At 43.7% G+C, this 21,529-nt stretch overlaps 1 long non-coding RNA gene across 1 annotated transcript in view; it reads left to right on the top strand.

Moving 5' to 3' along the window:
- The window catches only part of LOC128145036 (uncharacterized), a 57,914-nt gene extending 39,906 nt beyond the window's left edge, over window positions 1-18,008 (top strand). The window contains exon 4 of the long non-coding RNA XR_008236311.1: window positions 17,930-18,008. This is a non-coding gene — a long non-coding RNA (uncharacterized LOC128145036). The remainder of the gene's footprint in view (window positions 1-17,929) is intronic.
- The last annotated feature ends 3,521 nt before the right edge of the window (window positions 18,009-21,529 follow it).

Below are 21,529 nucleotides of genomic sequence, written 5' to 3'. Positions count from 1 at the left end.
TGTACGTTAAAGGCAGATAGGAATCTTGCATTGTCTGTGTGTGCTTAAAACACAAGAATACTGAAAGTTTTTCTCTTCAATTCCTTTTTCTGAGCTTCATCAATGCAGTCTCACAATAATCTGTCTCTGTCACACATACTTTGTTATTTCACTGTAACGATCCCCCTTGTATGGGATCATTCAGGCTTCAGGAAGAGACAAAAAGAAGAAGAGGTGGGACTTTTTTTCCTTTTGAAATGCCTGGAAGGATGTATTAGAGGATGGTAAAGGGAGCCAGAGCCCTCCCTGGATGACACCAGGCTGGGGGAGTGGTTGACAGGCTGGAGGACAGGGCTGCTGCTCAGAGGCACCCCAGCAGGCTGGCCAAAATGGCAAAGTCCAGCACCCGGGATGGGATCACCCCATACGGCAGTACAGGCTGGGGCAGCTTTTCAGAAGAGGAGCGTGGGTCCTCACGGGCAGCACAGCAGTGTCCCTGGTGGCCATGGAGGCCACCACAAACTGGGAGTTATTAGGGTGTTAGTACAAGGCTCATGAGGCTTCATTTGGAGTCCTGTGACCGTGGGTGCTCAAAACCACCTCATACCAGGAGGTGTGTTCCAGGTAGCTCTATAAACTCCACACCCTAATGCAGCAGCATAGATATGAGCAATACCTGTCTTGTGTGCAGAACGGCACCTGCTGGGCCATGCTCATAAACCCACAGGAATCCTTAGCGGTCATTATAGAAGAATAACAGAGCAGGCAAGACAGCAAGCTATGAAAGTTGAGTAGAGGGGGTAAGTTCTAGTTGTTTTGGTGCCTGAAGCAGATTTTCGTGAGCAGCCTGACTCCTACAGCTCACAGATGTAAGGGGTGATGCAGTCAGGAGGTTTCTTTTAAAAGGGAAGGGAATACTGGAGCCGTGAAGTGCCAGCAGGCAGTTGAGATCTGGGGTTCAGATCAGTCTGATTTCCCCCAGAGGTCCTGATTTTTCTCCATAAACTACAGATGGTGTGTAGGACAACAGCTTCTAAATGGGGTGTCACATCTATGTTTAAAAAGCTAGGCAAGATGAATCTGGGTCAGTTCGGGGCTGAGTTTTGTCAGTAATATTGCAATCAGGATTAAAGCTCCAGAGAGTTTACATTCGCGTTTCACTCTGTTCTCAACTGCACCCTTTTGGCACAGCCTGGATTTAAATCTGACTCACCGCTACACTTTTAAATGTCAGTCCCCAACTTTTAAATCACATTGCTAACTCTTAAGCAAGGAAACAATTTTATTTTAAATAATTAAGCTTCAAATTTAGTCTTTCTCTCCTTTTAAAACCAGAATGTGGCAGTTGGAGAAAGACTAGGTTTGTACCAGTTGGTCGTGGCAAGTGCATAGTCCTTATCTGCTGAAGAGGACATCAGTAGCAGTAGCAAGGGTTATTAATCGAACACACAAGATGAGGCCAGATTTGCGTATGAAAATAAGCTGAGGATGTGAGGACAACTACCTCAGCTATCAGCTACACCAGAGGTTCGAGGTAGCTGTTTGAGAGCCGTATCCTTACCTGTCTGGCACACTCTGACAGAGCTGCGGTGAGGTCGTGTCTTACTTGTCACTTGCTGCTGCTTTTTACTCTCTTCTGGGGTCGTCTGTCCTGTCTCCCACGATGTGGGCAGCCAGCTAGTGCTAGGGCCACGCGAGTGGTGGAAGGTTATCTTTCTGAAGGGCTCATATCTGCCAACACAGAGCTGCTGCTCTGCCGGCAGATCACGGGAGATTTGGCACCTCGAGCTCTTCCAAGTGCATTTGGGCTGCGGCTGAGCTGCCTGCTGTCCTCGACGCTGTCTGGGAGGGTGTTTGGCCTGAGAGATCTTACATTCTCTCAGCATGGAGGAGCCATGTTTTTGGTGCACTAGGCGTTGTAATCCCTACTGCAGCCAAAATGTGGCCGTAGGCAGAGCTAAACAAAGGCAGACCAGCACCCCAGGTGTGTCCTGACTGGGCTGTCCCGTTCCTCCCAGCCTGTGTAACAGAGCTGGCCTTTCCTCCCCCATGTCTCTTTTAGGGTCACCAGGGTTCAGATTTAAAAGAAATGGAGCAGCACCCCAGGGTGCTTGTTTTTAGCTGTAGCCAGACTTGGGCAGGCACTGGCTGGACTGCAAGTTCTCATGATCCTCACTGAAGTCTTTCAGAATTAGTTGGTTTTGTGTTTTTCTACCCCCCGCAGTTCTGATGCCTGGTGTGTTGTGAGTGTCTAAGAATCCTAGCCTTCATTGGAAAATGATTAACTACTACTGAACTGTGATGAAACTCTTGAAACCATGACCCAGCTACATGTGCAATCTGCCAAACTGGAAGATGATGACAGATCATTCATAAAATGTGTTCTGTTTCTCTCAATATTTTAAAATAAAATGCAGATTATTCTGCATCGAGCATCTGAGACAAGAAAACTTATTAAGTGCTCAAACATGTGTTGTTATTCTCAAAGCAACAAGTCTGTCCAGATCCTCTGCCTTAGAGTGCAAAGGATTGTACTAGGCATATGTACTGAGGGAACTGTTGTATGGGTTAGAATCAATCACACAGGAAAACATGTCACAGTGTCTCTGTGACCCCCTGCTCCTCCATGCTGAGGACTGTGGCACAACCGGTAGAAGCAGAGTCGACAGGGATGGTGGCATAACACACACGTGTGTGCTAGAGAGACTCGCAACAGAGCACACCCCATGGGAATGGGGATCTGCAGGGAGCCCAGCCTTGGGAGGGCTAGGAATTGCACGTGTTGTACTTGGGGCATACTGGCAAGAATGTTTTCTGAACAGATAAGGATGGAAAGCAGAGCTGGTTCCCGGTGTGGAGTGGCTTTTCCCCGTCTTTTCCCACAATGTTTTTACTGTTAAGGATGTCCACCTGATGAAGAGGGGCAGGGAGCTCTGAGGGCTGCCCAGGTTGGAAGGACTTCCTCTGGTCCCACCCGAGAGTCTCACTTGTACATCGAGGCTAGTGTCGTCTGTCCAGCATTTTGGGGTTGTACATGGCATATACAGAGAATTTGGGTGAGGTCTAAGTGAGGGTGACAGTGGGTGCTGTATAGTTGGCCACACAGTGGCCGGTCCCGACTCAGTGCCCGAAGGTGTGCAGTGTGGACTTGGACGAGGTGCTCCTGCCTGCCACCCTCCGCAGGGGAGCCGTGGGCTCCAGCACTCCTGGCCAAGGAGCAGCATCGACCGACGCGGGGCTTGGTGTGGCACAGCAGTGGGTTTAGGTAGCTTTTGCGAGACCCAGTTAAGAGTACGACTTTCCACATCCTGTAGGACTACAACCTGGAGAACCGAAAACACCTGTCAAACTCCATTTTGTATTACATATTCATAACTTGTTAGAGCAGGTCCCGCTCTGTCACAGTAATGACCTTTGTGTGTTATACATCTATTGTTCTTTGCTGCGCAAAGTCAGCACTGCCAGCTGCTATAGTCCCTAACGCAACTGTAGCTGTAGGAGGTTTTGTTTTAGCCCCCAAAGTAAAGGAAGACCTGACTGTTAAGCATAAATGGATGTGTGTTTATTGCTGGCCTTGCTACATAGTCTGAGTAGCCATGGAATAGCACTGTAGGATGTTGTTCTGCCAGGAAGGGTTGCCACAAAGGTTATGTTTTTACAAGAAGTGGAAGACAGTTGAACACACTTCTGTTGACTGAGGAAAGCCTTGTGCAAATGTCTCCCACACTTTAGCAAAATTTACAGCCTCTAAAATAGCTAGCTTTCTGGAGCCTCAGAGGCTTAGGGTGGTAAAGTCATTGGAACAACTGCTAATGAGTTAATTACAATGGATTCATTAGTTAAAATTGCTGCCAGAGACTTAAACGTTGCAGATAACTCTGCTGGCAAGTGGCTTCTGCTGCTGGGCAGACCTTTGCCTGATTTGTGACTCTTCCAAAATCAAATGGAGTTCTTGCCTGATTATCCCAAAATTCAGTTCTGGTTTTATCTTATTTGTAAAAATTAACTTTTGGTTCTGAAGAGACTTCATATGTGCTGCAAGTGTGCTGTGAACCACTGTCACAAACAGCTATTCTGTGATTCTTGTCTGAAAGGTGCTTCCTGCATGGTAGCTCTTCCTCTGGACTATAGACAGCTATCCACCACCCATGAAATCTGAGGCATTGAGAGGCTTCCAAAGAAAAATGAAGCTAATCCATACCGTCTGAGGGGCATTTTGTGCTAAATAACAAGGATTTTGCCACAGAACAAAAATCTGTTGTGTAAATAGGTAGTTGAACTCCTTCCTCGTGGGCACCTAGTTGGTACTTAAAGTGGATATTTAGAAGTGACCTTTCTTGGCTCTTGACAGAAAGTTAGAGATTGTCCAGAAAATGTAAGCATTTACTCTGGTCCCTTTCTTATAAATAGCAAATACACAATCAAACCTCCTAAAACCACCAAAAGCAATTCAGAGACCAGGTTTCAACCTTACCTCAAATATTTTTCCCCAGCAAAAATTGCAGCTGTGGGTATTCAGTCCTTTGGTTTCATCAATCCTCAGGTTTCCCAGACTCCTCCAGTAAGGCCTCTAGCTCTTGTGCCAGGTTTTGTTTAAATACTTTCGATTAACTTTTTGATTAAGCTCAATGAATATCTTCTTTCCACCTTGGCTGAGCAAGAATAACATTTCAATTTCTCTCCTGTCCAGATAGGTGTACCCCTGACCTGAGGATTTAATCGTTATTCAGGGTCTTACAAGCTTTTTCATTAGGAGAAGAAATTGATACGGAGCCTGCTTTTTCTTCACTACAAATCTGTTATTTCAAACACCTACAAAATCCCATTTCTCTGAACAGAGTAGGAGTCTAGTTTTGCTCATAGTTCCACACCTCTTTCCAGCCTGCACTACATCTGTAAAAGTTTCTCTCATCTTAAACTTAAGATCTCACTAATTACATTTCCCCCGCAGACATTTTGATGGGCTTTCGTTGCCTCTCTCCTGTATGCGTGCACAGGTATGTCTGCAGCGAACACTACTGAGTTGCTTATAGCATTCAATCCCTGAGCAAACCTGTCTGTCCCGTCTTCCTTCCAGCAGCTTCAGTTAGCTGTGTCTCACTATAAGTCTATAATTCATATGCTGAGCTGTTAAAATTCTTCTTGACTTTGACACTTTGCTGCTGCTTAGAGAAATACTTCAGGTAATGGTGAATCAGGGAGAAGTAAGTACTTGTCTTCAGAAGGCATTGAATTGTCCCAGTCCCAATGAATCATGGTTTCCTTGTGTGTTTAATTATGCTTCTACAATAGGCATTTTATTGTGGTTTCTGCAGCAGGCTTCAGAAAGCCATGTGATACTTGTTTGAGGTGCTTGAAGTGTTTCAATCCCAAAGCTAAACTAAAAAGACTGGTAAAGTTAAACTAAATAGATTTGTGAAATTGTTCTATACAGTGCTTGTCTCTTAAACATGCGAAAAAAAAAGTCAACATTTAAGAGCAATAGTCTCTGCACAGTGAGAATGGCTTGAGAATGGCTTCCACACATGGCTTCCATCTGAATAGTTTGCTAATATAAAAGTTTGCTAGTCTTATCTGAGAATGACAAAAGATTAGGTATAGGAATAAAAGAAAGCCCTCAGCATAGTGCCCCAGAATATTTGAAAAAGCTCTCCTCCCCCAACCATCTTTCTGATGCTGCCTTCACACTCCTAGCTGGGTGGCTGAGTAGTTTCCAACTTCTAGAAATGCTGGCCATTAAGGAAGAAAAACTTTCTCCCTCTCCTACATACTATATTTTTGTACATGGATATTGTTGTGGTGAGTAGTGACCAAAAGTGATGAGACAAACCTCATCCTGAAGATAAAGACAACCATGGGCAGCCCAGTATGAAGTTTCTCCTCCAGACTGGGTTTTCATGTGTTGTTTCCCATTTAAGAACAGTTTTTCCTGCTAGAGGCCTTCCTGAACTTAATCAAGTTTTCATCAAGGAATGACAAGTTTTGCATTCTCTTTTGGCACATGGGACCTGAGGGGTTGTGCCCATGAGTGCTGAGGGAGCTGACTGATGTCATTGTGAGGCTGCTCTTGGTTGTCTTTGAAAGGTCATGGCAAGCAGGGGAGGTTCCTGAGGACTGGAAGAAAGCAAATGCCACCCTATTTTCAAGAAAGAAGGTCCAAGAACTTCAGCCTTGTCACCATCATCTTGATGGTTGGGAAGGTGATGGAACAAATAAACCTGGAAACTATTTCCAAACATGTTAAGGACAAGGTGATTGGGAGTAGTCAGCATGGATTTATAAGATTTACGAATCCATGGGACATCATTCCTGACCCATCTGATAAGCATCTATGATGAGATGGCTGGCTTGGTGGATGAGTGGAGAGCAGCGGATGAAGTTTATCTTGACCTGAGCGAGGCTTTTGGCACTGTCTCCCGTAACATCTTCATAGACAAAACTGGTGAAATACGGACTACATAAATGGACAGCGAGGTGGAATAAAAACTGGCTGAACTGGCAGATTTGAAGGGTTGTGGTTAGTGGCATGAGGTCCAGCTGGAGGCCAATCACTAATTGTATGACCCAAGGGTTGGTATTGTTTAACGTCCTCATTAACAACCTGGAGGATGGGACAGAGTGCACCCTCAACAAGGTTCCGGATGACACAATATGGAGTGGAGTGGCTGATAACACCAGGTGGGTGTACCACCATTTAGGGGGACCTTGACAGGCTGGAGAAATGGGCCTAGAAGAATCTCCTGCAATTCAGCAAAGGTAAATGCTAAGTCCTGCACCTGAGGAGGAATAACCTCTTGCACCAGTACAGGCTGGGGCAGACCAACTGGAAAGCAGCTGTGCAGAAAAACCTGGGCTTCTGGTGAACACAAAGTTGAACATGAGTGAGCAATGAATCCTTGCAGCAAAGGTGGCCAACAGCACCCTGGGCTGTGGCAGGCGGGGTGTCACCAGATGGAGGGAGGTGATCCTTCCCCTCCACTTAGCACTGGTGAGACACATCGGGAGTGCTGGGTCCAGTGGTGGGCCGCCCAGCACAAGAGAGACATGAATGTACTGGAGCAAGTCCAGTGAAGGGCCACAAAGAAGATTAAGGGACTGGAGCATTTGTCATATGAGAAGAGGTTGAGAAAATTGGGACTGTTCAGCCTGGAGAAGACTCAGGGGAATCTTACCCAGTTGCATAAATACTTGATTGGGTTGGGATGGAGGGGAGTAAAGACGATAGAGCCAGACTGTAGTGCCCAGTGACGGGGCAAGAGGCAGGTGGGCACAATTTGAAATACAGGAAATTGCGCTTAAACATTTACTCTAAGGCTGATCAAACACTGGCACAGGTTGCCCAGAGAGGTTGTGGAGTCTCTATCCTTGGAGATACTCAAAATGCAACTGGACATGGCCCTGGGCAGCCTGCTCTCACTGACCCTGCTCTGAGCAGGGGGCTGGACTAGACGATCTCCCGAGCTGCCTTCCTGCCTCAGCTGGTATGTGATTCTGTGATAAAATAGCAAGTTTTGTTCTGTTTTGTTTCTTTTGCAAAAATGACACTGCAACCCAAGCATATATACCAGTGAGGGTTCATCTGTGGCTGATGTTTTTGACATTTTGTAGTTCAGTCCAGCAGCTGCAATATCCACAGTCATGTTGAACTGACAAGATTGAAAGGTATCTGCTTACTGAAAAGGTCATTTTTGGTATCTTTTCACTTGTGCCATAAAAATGAAGCCAATCCCTAAATAGGATGTCTTAGCTTCAACTTTGTGTATGTATTTGTGTTTTTTTCCTCCTTTGCCTGTCTGTGTGTTCTTCCATCAAAAGCCAGTTCGTGAACTCAAGAGAAATGTATACTATTGGCTTGGCCGAACTGTTCAGATTTATCATTTTGGAAAAACAGTGGGGCTGTCTGCCACCGTCCCATTACCAATGCATTAGGATGTCCTGGCAATAATAAAGCAAAATCCATTTGCACATTTGCTAATAGTTCTTCCACATCCACTGCTGCTATTTTCTTGATAAACCCCAATAAATTAGCAGGATGGCAACTATTATGCCATTTACTTGCAGTTGATCAGTAGTGCTCTTACACGACGCTTCGGTGGAAGCAGCAAGGAAGTGGTATGTTGTTTATCATAGGAACCACCATCCCCGACGTCACATTGCTGTAGCTGTGGCTGCCTCTCCGCAGTCAGTGATGCACTGTTCATCAGCTCAGTCCCAGAGTTGCACTCACTGCTGATTCAACTCCACTATCATCACAAATATTATTTTTTGTGATAATCTTATGAGGCGGTGTCTGTAGCAGGGGCTATAAAAGTGTTAAGATGGGAAAGAGGAAGATGATTTATTGGCTTGAGCTGAGGGCTGTACAATGGGACTGCAAAGCAAGCCCGTGCTGGTCCAGCTTGGCTTCCTACTAGGACTGGCTGGCATCTCTCTGTGTCAGGTTTGTAATGTAAGCTCAAGCCCTGGGGCTTGCTCCCCTGGGCGGGATGCCAGTGGAGCACAGCTGTGGGCTACGGGCCTTCAGTCTCCAGTCTTCCCAGAAGCCACCCTCCTGGAAGCAAAGATGGGAGCGTGGCAGCCCAAGGTGTCACGGTCTTCTCCAGAGCATCTTGCACACCTTCCAGCTGATGCATAGTTCCTACGGTTGGTGGCTTCATGCACCTGACACAGTAAATACGCTGCACCTGAGGGCAGTGAGCGGCAGCTGCCTGGCACAGACTGTACGGCTTTCATCGCAAGGGTGCAGCTCCGTGCTTTGCACCCTATAGCAGGGAGAGGGCTTAACATTTTCAGTTGGGCCCACTCATCTTTGCACACTTCAAAGTGTGCAGTCTTTTAGTCCTAACTGATAATTTTGAAGCATTTCAAGCCTTCCCCTGGGAAAGGCTGCATGCCTACCGCTCCCTGCAGAACCTATAGGGCCAGAAGGGATGCAGCACTTATGGAAGTTGGACTGCGTGGGAACGGTTGGCCTTCGACTTCTATCAACCCATTTTGGCAGATGCTGCAGTGATCACTGTGAACATAAAAGACTAGCACAATGCTGTATAAGAAAATTTTCAAAGGTGAAAATGCTGCCAGTGGAAATAAAGTGAACTTCAGCTATGTAGAACCGAGTCCACAACATGGGATTTTTCTCACAGAGAATTATTTTTTTCCCTCAGTCTGATAGTCTGAAATGTTCCAGATTTCATTTCAGGGAAACATTCATTAAGCAGTCGTAGCTGGATATCTGTTAGGTGGTTGGTGAAGCAAAGTTTATTAACTGATCCATATCCAGAAAAGTTATTAAAATCCAAGAATTTTATGTAATATTGTATTGCTCAGATACCAGATATTGCTAGGCCCAAGCATTTTAATACAGGACAGGTCCCCAAAAATCATGGTTATTCTTTTAAGTGGAAATTGCCATAAGCATGTTCAGCAGCAGCTATGAAAATAATGTGAAAATAGAAATATGTGATTTTTGGTTAGAAAAAAAAGTTAATCCATCCTCTGTCATCTCAGGAATTAGATATTTCCCAAAATGTTTTTTTTGCCATTTTGCATCTTCTTATGCTAGCTTCCTATTATGTGATGAATTATTAGCTTAAGGATTTAAGAAGAAACTGGTAGTATCGCCTGTGCTGCTGATGGATATCAAATGTTCAAAAGCAACAGCCAACAACCCCACTGAAGTGCAGGAGGACAAGGAAATTTGCTGAAATATTGCTTTGCACCTTTTGTGACCACCAACTCCTGTAGAAAGCTGAGTACTGAGTATTAGTCATCCTTTGTGAAAGGCACTTAAAAGAAATTGCGGGAAGTGCAGATTCAAGCATCAATATTTACAATTTAAAAACCTGCTAGTAAAGTGAACAAGAATGTATATCTCTACTGGATCAGAGCCTTGACTTGCAGATGGGTCCATTCAGCTGCTCGCTTGAATCCAGCAATGGATCTCAGTTTAAGAATTTCTTATGAAGTCTCCATTAGACCTAAGAAGAGCTTTGAAAACTTATTTTTAGACAGTAAAGGACAGAAGGGATCAGCAGAATGATGGAGTCTGACCTCCTGCATAATCCTGCACCTCCTCCACAGCAGGACATGAGCTGCTTTTTGTAATGAGATGAAGTGAAGCCAAAATTTGGAGCACTGGTTGCTGCTTCTGTTTGAGTCGCTGTGTTGTGCATATGCCTCCCTGGATTTGGAAAATGATCCTGCAAAACTCAGGAGTAGCTAGACACATTAAATTTCTCTCCTAGGACAGTATAATAAACATTTCTAAGCCTGAGACACTCCGGGTGACACAGGAGAAAACCCACATTTAGATTTAGTGCAGAAGTTACCGCTGGGTCTCAGAACAGTTGTGGTGGGTGAGGGAGGATCTTTGGCCGGGGACTGGACAAATGCAGCCAGCACTGAGAAGCCTATAGTCTAAAGGCAGGCAGAGGCACAACGTTGAGATACACAAACTAACTTTAGAATAGCTGGATCAGACACTGGGAGTAATAGAAATACTGCTGGAGCACTGAACTGAGCAGCTGCTATTTTATATTACTGCTAAATGTGAAAGAGCACTAAAATATTGCAGGAGTTGGTATAGAGACAGAAATCTATATATACAGCATCTTGTTAAGTAAAGGGTGAAAACAGAAAGTAAAATTATTTCCCCTTTTGCCATAGCTTAGTCACAAACCTGCGCTTAAGGAAGTGTCCTTAATGAGACATCAGCTTCCAGAAGGATCTGGACTGCAGCCAACTGCCAGAGAGAGATCATGGGAAGATTTGGAGATCATTCTAGAGGGAGTGACTGGAATTTGCTGAGGAAAGGAAATCAGTCCAGACTGGCACTTATGGGGACGTGAACAGAGCTCCTGTATGGGAACACCATTAAGGATCCAAAACACCAGACTGAAAGACACCAGAGGCAGATAACTTACCATCTCTAGAAAGGAAGGTAGTTCATAAAAGTTACGTACATGTACACATATCTGATGGAAACAACAGTGACAGTTTCTTAAGTGCATTGTATTAAAAGGAGACCCCACAACTGGGGCTATCAACAAAGGTGGACATGCCTTAAGGAGGAATTCATTGTGTCCCCTCCAGATTTCAGGGTGATGGAGCTCAGGTTAGCCCCTGGCAGCAACATGGACTGGTGGACATACACACGGGTTCAGAGGGAGAAAAGAGGGAGACTGCTGCTCCCTGATGCTGCCACAGATCACAGGAGTGGGTGTAGCTGCAGCAGCGGAGGCAGAGTCATGCTTGGCAGCTTCTCTCTCCTGAGGTGTCAGGGAAGAGCCTGTGCTTCCAGACATGCTGAGAAAAGGACAGAATCTACAGGAAACTGGTTAAATGCTTCTGTAGTCTATTCCTCAGCAAATTAAAAAAATTGACTTCTTGCTTCCATAGATTTTACAAGTTCATTATTTTGTAGCTCATTCATGTTAACTGTATGTCTTGTTGTTGTGGAGTGAATAGATCTAATGGGGACAGTTTTCTTACTACCATACATTACACAGCTGTAGAAGGAAGGAGAAAAGCAACATATGAAAGAATCATAATGAACCAATTCAGGCAAACTTTGGTTTTTGCACTAAAACTGAAGCGAGTTCTGTGTCTCAGTGTTGAGGATGGAGTGACGCACTTCACTCGCAAGAGAGAGGTAGCAGTATGCTTATTGATGTAAAACAGCGATTTAACAAAGTTTGATAGTAAATGCGACAGTGCTTTAACAAGATTTGATGGCAAGGTTCACTTGATATTTACTGCCTAGAGGACAGGGTCAGGCAAAACTGTCAGGGAGACCCTCCCGCTGAGTCACAAGGTTCAGAAAAGACCCCCTTGAGTTCTACACTCCTTCTCAGAGAGGAATCTATGTGCGGCTGGATCCAGACTTAGTCCAAGACTTGGTTAATGGTTTATGTGTACAGGATTATATGTGCGCAATCAATCCTTTATATCACTTAGCTAAGATTTCAAAGTTTAGCATGCTATTAATCACTTACCGAGAATATGCTGTGGCAAGGAATCTCTCCACCTTGAGGAGTTGCCTTGAGAGGCGTCCCTACTCAAGGGGAGATCCTGGCATGCAGCCCGCTGCCGTGCAGGAGAGCTCAACAGGCCCTGGGCTGTCCGCTATTTATGGAGTAAGATAATTGACTCAAAGTCATATTTGCAAACCGACTACAGATATTATCTTCTTCCAAATTTGGTTTGAGTCAGACATTGACCAGCGCTGTGGTTAGGTGGGCGCATTGTTCAAATTAGCCCTTGGCTAGTGTATTGTTATCTGTGTTCCCCGAATCCACTTTGAGATGGATGCAGCCATCACAACCAGACACATCCATTACGATCGCCACTGGTGGTTATCTCTTGATCAGGATTACATGAAATACAGATCCAGTGGAGGTGGGGAGCACACCGCCACACTCAGTCTGCTCTATTAAAAGCGTTCTCAAAGCCTCACTTATGCACCTAAGCTCAAAATCAGCATTTGACTTCAGATTTCTTGAGAGGCCAGTTTCCTTCAAAGCTACGGGGAAATAAAGGATCTGCTTGACTCCCATGTTGCTTTCACCCGTGACTGTGTTTCTTTGCTTCTTCACTCTGTGATTGATTGCTTCTTCAATGTGTCCTTCAGAGGAATCCTTTCTCCTTCCCTCTCTCCATTCATTCCCTCCCTGCTAAGTGTCCAAGAGATGTCCTGGAACTTCCTTCTCTATCCCTTTGTTTTTTCCATTCTCAATGAACTAATTCCTAAGACGATAATTTAACAATGATCCTTACCGCAAAAACTTGTAAATGTCTCTCTCTACTGCAGTCTTGTCTCCTTCTTTCCAAGCTTTTTGCATCATCTCTGATTCTCATCAGTGGCTGTCAAGTTCAAGACAGTTCACTTGTCTCTCTACAAGCTTTTCTACTGCTTGCTTAAATGATCGTTGTGAACACCACCACCATACCACCTGCATTAATCAAAGTGAAAAACTGATCCAGAGCCTCTTCCCATCCCTCTTAAATTTGTATGCAAGACTGCCAACGAAAAGCCATCATGAAGCTGACCTCCCTATATCAGACCTAGAGTTTATTACATCTCTCTCCATTTTCACAGCTTGCATCTTAAATTCTTTCAAAGCAACAGGCAAATTTGGAATGATCATAGCTTTAATAGTCAGTGTTCTTCCAAGCTCAATTTGCAGGCAGAATGAATTTATAGTACTGGAGGAGAACCTAGTAAATATTCTGTAGCAACTTTTTTTTTAAGATTAATGAAGTCTCCACAGTTTTACACCTTTGCTATTAAAACTGTGCTAGTAATTAAGGAATAGTGGCTGTTTGTTTGTGCAAATTATTTAAGTAACTGACTTAGCAAACTGGGGTTACTCTACAGTTACTGAGGTTAAAATTGCTGGTTCCTGGATACAGTGTTTAATCCTATGAGTAGTCATTTTGAGTTCATTATTGCCTGTACTAGTCCCTTAAGCTAGCTTTGATGCACATATTTTGTCTTGAAATTACATGCCCTTAACTCGCAAAGATACTATTCTAAGTGATGAGGAGTGTTGAGATATTTGTGTAACTTTCGGTTAGGTTTTGAATTACGGCAATACATGAACAGGGAGATTTTTTGTTGGCTAAACTGTCATTGGAAACACACTTGTGCCATCAATGTGATGCTTAAGAAGACATTATACTGTTGACCTGATGTCAGCTCTTGTGCATTGAGGCATTTTTTTTTTTTGATGGGAGTCTTGAGAGGATGGAATATAAATCCATTTTAAAGATGAAATTGCTAGTTCAGCTACGGCCTTCAACAGTGATTTCCTGTACTTGGACTGCTTTTAGAATCTTCTTGCTATTTCAAATAATCTAAATTTGAATCCGCTCAATAGCTTTTTTAAAGAGCAAATGAAGGGCCAAGTCAGAGAGGAGAGACTTAAACAAGGAAGTGTCAGTCGCCCAGGTTGTAAAGGATTTTCCACAGAACCAACTGCAATATATACAGCAACACAGACATCGAGGAAAGCCTCCCTTGCCTCTGGGATGGCAGTGGCAGAGCCTGGAGCGTGATCCCACACCCCTCCCAGGGGTTTGGCCCTCTGCACTCAAGGGCAGGTCTCTGGTCAAAAAGAGATATTTGAGAAGCCTTGGCTGGTCTTGGGGCTCTTTGAGCAAAAGCTGGAAGAAGGTTCTGCAGAGGCTTCCCACTGCTGCTTGGGAATGAGATTGGATCCCTCCTGAGACACACCATAGCAGTGTCGCAGGTGTGCTTGTGTCTGGCCACACACTAGATCCCGGCCCTGACTTGTGAACTGATTTCTTGACCTCAGGCTTGATGTCTCATTACAGACTTGCCTGGTGGTCTGGGATCTCACCTCACACAGTATGGTGAGACTGGGCTTTTGCTGGTGATACCATTGCCTTTGCTGGCCTTGTTACCATGCTTGGCTCCCAACTCCCTTTTCTGCGTGGAGCAGCTCACTCTTGCTGCTTCCTGACGTGCAGGACCAGAGAGCACCATAGCATATCCAGATAGGACACAATTATGGAAACGCTTTCCTCCAAAACCCCGTGAGTGAGACTGACAGATACCAGAATTCACATCCTCCGAGAGCAGCTCATTGATAGTGCTATTTTTGAGGCTGAAAAACAGAGGAGGAAAATCAGAGACCTCGTCCTTCCAAAAACATTGCAAAGACCAAACAAAAAAGTTACTTTACTCCTGGGTTGCTCAGGCAGTCTTGATTTTTGCTTGCTGGCTTCCATTACTGGCTGGTCCTTCAGTGACTGCTTTTCAAAACTGCATTTGGAAGTCTTTGTCGCAGGGTGCTCTGGAAACCAAAAATATAAATAGCTTCAAAAAGGTTACAAAAATAAAGATCCATAGGCCCACCTCAGGAAATCAAGGAGTAGTAGAGGTGGAAAAGGGTAACAGGGGAAAGAAAGGTGATTCTGCACTTGTGTGGTTTCTTAAATGCTTTCCCTGTTCAGCCATCACGGACCATTCATCATGGACCATCCAGTGTTGGAAACAGACTACTAAGCTTTGATCTCACTGAATTAATCTGTTCTAATGCTGTTATCATGCAGTACTCTTTGATCTGGGTAATATTCTGGGATGCTAGAATAATACTCTATTTGTGAATTCTGGTGGCACTGACGCACAGGCTACAGGAGCTGTTGCCTTTGCAAGACTTCTGGCTTTGTTTCTCTCTTAAGTGATTTGATGCCACTTACATACTTAGTTGTTGAGACCAACACAGAGATGCTGTTGGCTCTTTTCTCACCTGAGTTTTTGCAAGTCAGCAGACCCTGACAAGTTCTCCTGGGGAACAGCAGGGCATTAGATGAGTACGTACCCACCAGAACTTACTTGCTTCTTTAGGCATGCAGGCACTATGTAAAAGGTTGCTACCTACTTGTCCACGAGATGTTTGGAAGATACATCTCTTACTCACCCTCCCAGGAAACCCGTAGCTTCTGGTCACAAGAGCTCTATGTGTGTATTCCTTTCCTCCACGTGGTGTGTGAGGGGGGACTGGAGAGCAGGGGGGATCAGAAAGTAAAAATGGCTCTCTTTTACCATTCTTTTTATTTCTATAACAGTATATTAAGATGATACACTGGCAAGCAACAGCTCAATTTCAAGCATGGCACTGAAGTACCACGAATGTCAAAACAAAACTGAGAGTCAAGCACCAGTGATGTAGAAATGTTGTAAGGTCCAGTCTTCATGGATGTCATGGGTCATGTTGTGTACCCCTCAACCACACTCCTCAATTACTGCAAAAGCCACTGGTACCCTCTCTTGCATTTTTAAACAATTTTTTGTGATCTAGGAAATACATTGAGGTTCATGTGAGATACTGCCATGACTCAGTGCCTTAAATAGTAGCCATGAAAAAGGACATGCAAAGATCGAATCCTTGCTGGGAGATAAAAGTTACGATCCATTGAATTAGAAATGTGCTGGCAAAACTTCTTGTTTTCTTGGTGTATGTGACAGGGCCATAGTCAGTTGCTTAGTAATAACATAAGAGCATGAAAACAGTGCCAAAGATGTGCCCTAGTGTTGTTTTGGCTGAGAAATATGGCACCTGCTTTCAGGTGTATCCTTCTCTCACTATAGTGATAAATATGCAACATGTACAGCATCTTTTCTGTATAAAGTTACAAGATTTGCTTTGCAATAGAGTACAATATTTATCGCAGCATATCCTTTTCTGGCTTGATTTTCGCTGATTAAGGGTTTTGTGAAATGGTACATCAAATGGAAGTCATGTGACTTGAGCTGTCCCTGTCTCTGCAAGCTAATTAAAGTAGGTTGGAAAGAATCAAAGGCCTTAAACAATCAAAATGTAAATATCTGGGGCTGCCCAGAATAGTTGTTGCAGTACCTGTTAGGCACCAGGAACAGGTATTGCCATTTGAATATCTAAATTGCTTTAGCAGACGTTATAAGGCCATTAAAGGCACTCTGTCAGCCCTCTGAATGATTGTTTGTTGTTTGTTTGGAGTTTTTTTGTTTGGTTTTTAAATTACTGGTCTTCTATCTTCTCACCATATAATAGAATTAAAACACATATATATATATTATTTGAAAGCTACACAGCTTAAAAACACAGGCTAGATTTTGAACTATTATTTTCTGCTGAGTCTTACTGAAGTGAATATAGCTATGCTCATCTACCACAGGTGTAAATCTGGAGGAAGAAGCTTAGTCTTGTTTTCAGTTTTTTTCTATGTAAAAATATGAAGCTCAGAAGATGGCATTTTTTTTCTAGTTTTTCTAAATTACTTTTCAAGTTCAAACTTAATCTATTGGCTGCTAGGTTTAAAAGAAATAATACTAAAATACACATGAAGCTGGTTATATAAGCCAGTACTGCTTTTATCCTACAGCCACTAGCCTTTCTTGTGGTTTGCTCAATTCTCTTCATAGATTTATAAAGATCTGTGAAGATCATCTCTTCACAGATGTGAGGGTATTTATGAGTGCGGTCAGCCTTATTCTTGAAGTCACAAAGGACAAGAGTAGCGGTGCAGTACCGGTCTGTAGTTCTTAATCTTAAGTCACAAATGGCAGTGTTGTGCTCACTGACACATACTCGGTCAAGGAATTTTATTGCCTTTAAAAGTTCCCATTGAAAGTAGCCTGCTTCAGTCTTTTTCATGTGGAGCCACAGGAAAAAACTTTTTCACTGTGAGGGTGACCAAGCACTGGCACAGGTTGCCCCGGGAGGTTGTTGAGTCTCCATCCCTGAACATAATCAAAAGCTGTCTGGACAAGTTCCTTGGCAGCTGGCTCTGGGTGGCCCTGCTTGAGCAGAGAGGGTTGGGCAAAGTAACATCCAGAGGCCCCTTCCTATTATCTCAACCATTCTGTGATTCTGTGGTTCTGTAACCTTAAAAAAAAAAAAAAAAGGCTTTGTTGTTTTTTTCCCACTTCAAACTGAAATTTGGAAACGTGTGTTTGTAGTGTGGAAGTTCAATGTCAGCAACATTGTTTGCCAGGTTTTAGAAAGGAGAGAATTTGCTCAGCCATGTATAGTGAGATTTAGTTTCAGATTAAGAACCCTACGTGTATATGTGAGGAAGAAGTCTAAACTCTGGTCAGCATGGTCAACTTATAGTCAACAGGGTCACCTGGTAGCACTTCAAGAGTGATTCAGGTCTCCCTAGAGTAGAAGTCTATGGGGCAGTGAGCTGAGACCCTCTGTAGACTTTACCGAGTACAGCAGGAGCATAGATAGCCACCACACCTAGATTCTTATGTTTTAATCTCTAGCTGAGTCCCGCTCAAAGCATCTCATTAAAACTAGAGAGCATGCAGACTGGAAAATGTATCTACTCAAAGTGAAATTTGGCTGAAATAGGAAGGGTGGCGAGAGGGGTCTTCTTGTAAAAAATGTATAATGACCCAGGGTGTTTGATTAGTTAAAGGACTGTATTTTTACCTTTTCAGAGAGACTGAAACTTCAGCAGCAAATTGTACTCCGTGCGTTACTTGGACATAGATTTGCTGAAACAGATGGGTTTACTTGCTCCAACTACTGATGTGAGTAACAAGAGAAAATGTCTCTGCTTTGGATGAGCTCTCAATCTTTTATTGTGTTTTTTGATAAAAAATGCATAATTATTATATGTGTTGGATAACTTTCAGATACCCAGAGTCCTGTACCTCTTGGTTCTGTTTATTTACCAGCCTCACTCCCTTAAATGTATCCAGCATGAAAAATGGACATTTCCAACTCTGCGGCACTACTGTATGGAGCCATTAAAAACGGAGAAAACCTCCTCCATACCATATAACTCCAAGGAGTTCTACCTAGTTTTAAATATTTGAAGTCCAACTCACCGCTGAATGGACTTCAGAAATATATATGGTGGCCTACTAGAAAATCTGACTTCTGTATACAGAAAATACAGGGAGAGGATTTTCCCGTGTATTCAGGGAAAGGATTTCCATTGCTTTTGGGATGACTGAAAATTTACATTCAATGCCATGTACTAGACACACTGAGGTGAGTTCTGCGTATATTTGTTTTATTGTTTGTAAGTTCTGACTGAGAAGATTGTGGGTTGCACTGCAGTTTTCCTACTGGAGCAGGAGGTAGCGAGAAATAAACGTGCATTTCATTATTGTCTAACAAGCTACCAATCTGATGGTTTGCTTTTACTGAAGCATACAGGTCTTACTTCTTTTTCTCTTGGCTGGGTGATACCTACTCGGCTATGAAAAGAACCCTTCAGCTGCATGAGGAATAAACTTCAGTTCTTTAATATTGCAGCAGAATAGAAAAATGTTAATGTTTTCCTCCACCATCAAGGAGGTGATTTCTGCATTAAAACTCTTATCTATTACACTGTGCTAATTGTATTACAAGATCTTGAATGGGTTCTCTTACTTTTTTTGTCTTCCGTTGGTAAGTAATCTTTGTACTAAAAAGCCCTATCATAATAATGTGCTCCTTCAGTGACAGCATGCTGACATCCAGTGCCAGCAATGCAAACAATTTACATCAGGCTGGGATACTGAGCCTTACAATATGTAAAGAAGCACTTTGTGAGTCAGTACCTGGAGGTTTTCATAGACTGAAGACAATTACTGTATGAAATAGTCTTCATATGAAGGGAACGCATCCTGCAAGTCTGATTTAATACCACACCATTATTTTCAGTTGATGTTAGATTGGACCCTGACTACCTATATGCAATGTGTGGAACTGTAAGTCTCACTGTTATGGTCCTTGAAGAAGGCAGGTGTATTATACATGCGAAGATGATGAATCAGTGAGACTTGTGTGAAGAGCCAATGTATGTAAAAATACTTTCTTTCAAAGGAGGGGAAGCACATCTGTTAAGCCAGCAGTCCCACAGAAATGTACAAGGAGTTGAATTTGGAACAAGCTGGTCACCTGCAGGAAGGTGGTTCCAGGTTATAAAGATGTAAATCTGGGTGGAAGTGCCCTGGGTTTCCCTGGCTGCTTTAAGTGAGGAAAGCAAGACGTGGGATGCGCATATTTATCCCTCTAGTGAGAGAGATTTCTCTCTAGTGAGAGAGTGCATATTTATCTCTCTAGTGAGAGATTTATCTCTCTAGTGAGAGATAAATATGATCTTTAGTGAGAGATAAATATGATATGAGCAGAAAATGAACTGTAGTGATCTCAGATTGGACTGAGGAGAATGTGAGATCAGATATTACCTATGATGAGAATTTAATATAGCACCAGAGCAAACAGCCTCTGCTAGGCTGGTCACCAACTCACAACTGGTTTGTTGTGGCCTGTTCCAAGCATCTCAGAGAGACAGCTGTCCTCATATGGGCTGTTAGTCTTCTCTAACTCAGAGATTATTTTTGTGTGGGGGTTTTGAAAACCAAACAGATGAGGTGTATATTCCATCTGCTCAGACAAGCTTCTTGATGACAAAATCGTGCTTATCAGTGATCTGGGTTAGTAAAAAATGGTCTATTTCCCTTAGTCCTTCCTTCAGGAAGTGTCTTGCATACTTGCAGTTATTTATTTTTTTACAAGATCAGGAGGTGGGGAGCGGGGTGAGGGCAGAAAGGAGTGAAGAAAAGGTGGCCCTAGAAAGTGCTTGAAGATTCCAGGAAATTGGTAGGCTGGACTTGTTAATGCTTGTGAAATGATTTTTGACACAGCCTTTGAAATGAAAAAATGAGATATTAGAAGGATGATAGTCTTTTATCTGTTGAGGAAGATGGATGGGTATGACTTAAGATGTCACATATATGAATGGGTGCTATAAAGGGATCGTTCTAATGACATGCTGTAAAAGACAACTGTCAGGAATAAATTATTCTTCTCTTCTGATGATACTGATGATAATGTACTCAAATTTCCCACAACACATTTCCTCACCTAAAGTTAAAACCTTTTCTTAAAATGTTTAATGGGCAAAAAGGTCTTTGTTGTGCATTTCCAACTCCATGAAAAACATCGGGTAGTGGCTTACATAAGAGCAATTTTGCCTGCAATTAGTGTGTTTGCATACAAGTACACAGGCTTTGATTAAGCAAAGGAAAGTACTTAAGTGCATGTGTAAGTACCTTTCAGAGGTGGAGCAATGAAACTGAAATATGAAAGAAGAAAGCATGGCTTCAAAAGTAACAGAGCTGATAAGAAGAGCAGTTCTGAGCAGCCGATCAGATCAAGGCTCCGGTGGGGATGGAGACGAGCTGTATGTAGCTATCTCCAGAAATACCTGTGCAAAAGTCACATCCCGCCTGTGCAGCCCGAGACCAGTACCACACTTCGCTTGTTCTGAAGGAGCAGCACTGGGAACAGAGGGAAAGACAAAGAGGCCAAAAACACTACGGGAGGAGGCAGGGACCTGTCTGCAGGTATTGACCACCAGCTGCAGGGCGGCTGCCTGAGGAGCCCTAGAGGTGAGGGAAGCTGACCACGTTGCATTGCACTCTTGCCAACCCCTCCTCCCCGAATCGCCTGTGACTCTCACATTCGAAGCGTGTGGCTGCCTGCTTGCAAGCGGCTCAGCGCTCCGAGGCTACAGGGGGAATGTCAGGTCTACACGTTGGCACCAGTTTGCTTGGAGAAGTCAACAAACCTGCATGCCTGAACATGCCTGAGGGATCATGGTGGTGGGTGACCCAGGCTGGAGCAAGGACACACCTGAGGGACTGTGGCCGTGGTTGACCCACGATGGGACAGGGACATCCCTGAGGGACTGTGGCTCATGGGCGACCCACGTTGGGAAAGGGAAACTATGGAGCAACATGGCAGGAAGCCATTAATTGTAGAGTGTTAGAAAGAAACTGTAATTCACGCTAATTCAGCCTCCTATGCGCCCATTGCCTCACTGGAGGAATTTTGGTGCACTGAGATTAAAAAAAGGCAAAAATAAGAGTACTCAAGAGCAGGAAGGGGAAGGACAGGTATTTAAGTAGGTTTTTGCACAGTGATTTCTGTCTTTTTTTTTCCTGACTACCCGAATCAGTGATTGTAGGTTTGTGTTGGTTGGCAGTAAATTAACTCAAGTAAAATTCCCCAACTCGATGCTGCTTTACCTTCGACAGACT

The sequence above is a fragment of the Harpia harpyja genome, chromosome 8, assembly GCF_026419915.1.
Source record: "Harpia harpyja isolate bHarHar1 chromosome 8, bHarHar1 primary haplotype, whole genome shotgun sequence".
Lineage (NCBI taxonomy): Eukaryota > Metazoa > Chordata > Aves > Accipitriformes > Accipitridae > Harpia > Harpia harpyja.
The sequence above is the reverse complement of the archived record's forward strand: the minus strand, read 5'-3'. Positions and strand labels throughout refer to the sequence as shown.